Genomic DNA, 5,478 nt, shown 5'->3' with positions numbered 1-5,478 from the left:
TGCCTGCAACATATATCTATACATATATTTGACTTATCTGAGAACACAATATATGACTGCAACATATATCTATACATATATTTGACTTATCTGAGATCACAATATATGCCTGCAACATATATGAACATGTATGTGTCCAAACATGTAAAGAAAATATTTGAGTTCATCCATATATGATACCATATATCTGCATATATTACAGTAGCCTATAGTATTGGTTTCTCGCATATATGGACAGCATTAATTATAAATATGTGACATACATATTTGTTTTCAACATATTTAATAAATGTATGTAAACATACACTGTAACCCTTTACTGTAAATTTACAACGAATTTCTTACAGAATTGTACTGTATTTCCATAATACAGTATTAAGATGTATCTTTTACAGAACAGCTGTAAATATACAGCACATTTCTGTTTTCGTCCTGATAAATTCGTTACCATCATACTGACTGAAAAGTCATTGCATTGTGGGATTGATTTCTTTCGCGCTCAATTCAGTTCAAATGTGACGCGTCATGCGAGCAGCAGCAGCAGACAGTAACGTTAGGCAGCTACAACAGGCAAACTCGTTTTGTCAGCGGGATTCAACTGAACAAAATAATCATTCCTGTTATCAAGATAAACAATGTCTGCGAATCTGTGAGCAATTTTAAAGCTTTTTTGAGGTTCGGTTCGTGTTTCAAACATTAGTTGCCTGTGACGCAGCAGAAAATGGACGACGTTAACGGTAGCAGCTACCTGAAGACGGATGGAAGAATTTGTCATTGAATAATCTAACCTGCGCGTGACGATAAGTGGGATTTAGAGTTTGAGAAGATGGAGAATTGTTCAACTGAGTGATACGGTAAGCCAATATATATATATATATTTTTTTTTGCGTTTTGTGTGATTGTTTTCACGTATTTGGTTTGATTTTGCGAACGCGGTTTAACGTGGCCGCGCAAGCAATTCACTGACTCTGTTCCACCTGTTTACCAAGTAACGTTAACTTCGACATTTCATATAATAGGCAACCTTTACCATGCTATTTGCATGACGTGCATTTGATATATATTTTTTTCGTTTTAGGCTTTGTAATCTGATGGCCATTGTTAATGTAAGTGCTTTTAAGTAGTGTTACAGTTATAGTCTATGTGGTAAAAAAAAAAAATGCTGTCAAATTCTGTCAGTTCTGTGATCGTGCTTTTGAATCGTTGTCAGAATTTTGCTAGCACATGAAAATCCATGTTCCTAATGCTGTTTTCAAATGTAGTAGGCCTATTCCTGATTGCCATCCCATGGTCCTACAACTACTCCCTAATTCAAAGAAGTTAGACGGTGTTATCCTTCAAGCAGATAAGTAGAGATTATTCAGCAAATCTCATTAATTTGTAATATGTTTTATGTTTTGGTTCTGTTGATCAAGGTTGTGCTGTCCTTTTTAAAAATTGTTTCAGGAATTTGCATCGCTGATGTCCAGCAATCTACATTTGCCAGAAAGTCCACGACTTATTTCCTGGTATGTAAACATTAAAGGGGTAGATGAAACCTAAAATGAAAAGCCATCATTTACTCACCCCACTGCAAAATATGTTTTTCTTAATAAGTGTTTTCTACAATTCTTACATGAAGAAGCATTTAATAGACACGTAAAAATTGTCTTGTTTTCTTAAAGAATAAGTCAAAATTAAGTGAGTTTATGCTTAAAACAAACAAAATTATATGCCAGTGCATTTTAGCATTCTAACCAATTTTAATTTTTAGTTGAAAAATGTAATTCATAGAACTATGAATAGACAACTACATCGAACCACAGTGGAACCCACAGTAGTTATTTTAATTATTAATATTATTTATTTATTCTTTATTTATTTTTTTATTCCATTACAGGTCAATCTCTAAGCAACCAGTGCTGGATATTAAGTTTGGAAGGTCAAGGTGTGTGTGAAGGATCACAGCCTCTTCATCACTGGCCTGGCAGCGCTGTTTGCCTCCTCCTATAACTTCAGCTTGCAGTACCAGGAAGAGGCAGCACCTTGAGTTTGTTCAGAGGTTAGTCATTGGCATATTTGCCATTCTCATATATATATATATATATATATATATATATATATATATATATATATATATATATTTTAGGGCTGTAGCTATCGATTATTTTAGTAATCGAGTATTCTACGGATTATTCCATCGATTAATCGAGTAATCGGATAAAAAATTGTGGTAATAAAAATAGATCCAAGTGAACAACAGCCTTTAAAATTACTTAAAGACAAATAGGTAACACTTTACAATATGGTTCATTAGTTACTAAGAATGAACAATATTTATTTCTACAGCATTTATTAGTCTTAGTTCATGTTAATTTCAACATTTACTAATACATTATTAAAATTAAAGGTTGTATTTGTTAACATTAATGTAATGAACTAACATGAACAAACAATGAACAGCTGTATTTTTATGAACAAATGTTAGTTACAAATGTAGTTATTGTTCATTGTTAGTTCATGTTGATTAATACATTCATGTTAACTAATGAGCCTTATTGTAGTGTTACCCAAATAATAACAAGCAATAATTATTGGTTCAAATAAAGTATTGAAGTAATCATATGGGTTTTATTGAACAACGCTGTTAAAATACACCATGTAAATATGATAACTAATGAACATAACATTTAATTCAAATGTCAACTTAATCTTTCATATTTGGTCACTTCTGTATGATAGAAATGCAACAGCTGCCGTAATTTCTTGAAAAGAACATGTGCACGTCAAAACATGCAAGCAGTGCAAGGGTTAAACTTTTATTTTGAAATCGCGATGAACAACAATTCGCACATGAGAATATATGCGATTGCGAATATATTTCTGAATATATTCAGAAACATACTTATGTATTCTCCTGTGTTGGCGAAGATTTATAAATGAGCTGCGTTACGAATCTTGTGAAACGGCGCAGCATGCGTGCGAACGTTATATAAGCCACACAAACTCACAGCACGCAGAGATGGAGTTTGAGAAACCCGAGACGCTCCACGCATAAATGATGACAGTAAGTTACTATGAAACACGCGTCCGGGGTTTTGCGTTCCCAAATGCACATTATTGGAAACTTAAACAAACAGCACATGCAGAGACTGAGTATGTGTGGAGCAGCGTTTACTGTGAACAGAGCTGAGGTACTTTTAACACAATCTGCACGCATGTAAATAATTAAACCGTCATGCTTCTCTGTGGGAGAAAAAAAAACAGCGCATATATTTATTTAACTTAATCTTAGCCTTTGTGATTTCACAATATCATGATTGTAAACAGTTAAATATATCGCGTAGCCTTAGAAAACTGTGTAATAATGCGGTTCATGGACTCTCGTCTGTGGAATGCGCCACTTCCGGTATTTTGCCGGTTACTCGACACGGGTAAATTGCAATCAAGGATTTTTTAAAATCGAGTATTCGACTTTAATCGAGGAATCGTTACAGCCCTAATATATATATATATATATACATATATTAGACTGAATTGTGTCACTAACCTTGACTTGACAGTATTTATTATGTTGACTACTGGTATGAACAATATGGCCCTGGTTTCCATACAGGGCTTAGCTTAAGCCAGGTCTAGGCCTTAATAAAATTAGGGTATTTAAGCAGATTTTATAATAATGTATCATTAAAAAAAAAAAAAAAATTACTGGTGTGCATCTTGAGATAAAACAGTGGCAGTCATATATTTTAAGATATGTCAGTGCAAGTTGTTTTCAGTTGAAGGATTAGTGAAAATTCTGTCATTAATTACTCACCCTCATGTCGTTCCAAACCTGTAAGACCTTCGTTCATCTTCAGAACACAAATTAAGATATTTTTGATGAAATCTGAGAGGTTTCTGAACCACCCATAGACAGCAACGTCTGTGCAACTTTTAAGGCCCAGAAAGCTAGTAAAAACATTGTTTAAATAATCCATGTAACTAGTGCATTTTTGTGTAAATTTGGAGTGCTGTCAGTACAGAGAACAACGACAAAAATCGATGTTGCCTACACCGTGTTATCCTCTTTTTAAAATTTGCACCCTGTTGACTTCAAGTTTTAAACCTGCTTTTAGCCTCTTAACATCCTTGATGTGTCATACAAGTGCCCAGCCATGTGAGTGATTCCTTCAGAGTGAACACGGGTGAATCTGACTGCAGTAGATGTGAAAGATCTTGTTGAAACATCTACAAATGTCCGTATATAGGTGAAAATGCCCCTTGAAATCAATTTAAGGTGGCAAATATTACCCCTTAATAAAAAATGTTAATTTCTGTCACTGCTGTAAACTGACCACTGCATAGAATATGAAAAATATGAATATCTTTGTCAGTCAGTTGTCAACAGGCCTAAACAAGCCATGGCACCAAGCACAGAAACACAATCAGTAAAATGTTATCTAATTATTATCAAGAAAACTTTGAAAATATCGATCGAGACATATTTTGTCAATATTGCACACCCCTAATGCATGGTATTAATTTTGATTTCTTCGGGTCTTAAAAAGCCTTAAATTTGACTTTAAAAAATGTGCAGAAACCCTGCATCATAATATTTAGGTTGAACCACTGTAGCTATAGATTTACCAATGTTTTTACCACTTTCCTGGGCTTTGACAGTTGCAATGATATTGATATCAATGGAAGGACAAAACTATCAGATTTCATCAAAAATATCTTCATTTGTGTCCCGAAGATGAAAAGATTAAAACTTTAAATCTGGCAACCCCACTTCCAAAAATTTAGTTAGTTGACAGTGCGCATGTAAACAGACACATTGAGTTGATGTATTTTACCAGGGCGGAAAAAATATCAGTTATTGATCACAACATCCAACATTGCATTTTTTTTTTTTTTTTTTCACAACATCCTACATTGCATTTTTTTTTATGTTGTTCAGTTTTAGACAGCTTTTGTGCTGTCTCTCTTTGTCAAAATATATACACTCAGTTAATAATATTTAATTGTGTTTTTTTTCTGCCTTTTAGACGCTTTCTTGACATCAATCCTGAACGTGGATCAAAAACAAAGAAAGGACAAGTAACTTCAAAGAAAACTGGCCAAGTTGTGCAAAACGAACACCACTGTAAGCCTACAGGTGTCCTCACTTCTGCGAAACCTTGCAGACTTTGAATGGGATTTCGTTTGCACTTTTATGGACTTCAAAAAAGAAACAGCATTTCACTGTCGTTATAAAGCTTGGAAGAGCCAGGACATTTTTTAATAGAACTCTGATTGTATTCGTCTGAAAGAAGAATGTCAGATACACCTAGGATGACTTGAGGGTGAGTAAATCATGTGCTAATTAACATTTTTGGGTGAACTATTCCTTTAATTAAGTGCTAACTGTTACCTGTTTGTTGTTAAGTGTTAAAATTGCATTTTATGTTTAAAAAGTAATTCAGCCAACATGTTCACAGAAGGCAATTTAACTAAATAAATGTTTTAAAACCCAGA

General features: G+C 33.8%; 1 long non-coding RNA gene across 1 annotated transcript; it reads left to right on the top strand.

Annotated features, from left to right (window-relative positions):
- Positions 1-292: 292 nt before the first annotated feature.
- On the top strand, positions 293-5,211 carry LOC311290140. Its single transcript, XR_014627330.1, has 5 exons — positions 293-854; positions 1,079-1,106; positions 1,263-1,508; positions 1,880-2,041; positions 5,010-5,211. It is a non-coding gene; the product is annotated as an uncharacterized lncRNA (long non-coding RNA).
- Positions 5,212-5,478: the final 267 nt, after the last annotated feature.

The sequence above is a fragment of the Rutilus rutilus genome, assembly GCF_951802725.1.
Source record: "Rutilus rutilus genome assembly, chromosome: 4".
Taxonomy (NCBI): domain Eukaryota; kingdom Metazoa; phylum Chordata; class Actinopteri; order Cypriniformes; family Leuciscidae; genus Rutilus; species Rutilus rutilus.
The sequence above is the reverse complement of the archived record's forward strand: the minus strand, read 5'-3'. Positions and strand labels throughout refer to the sequence as shown.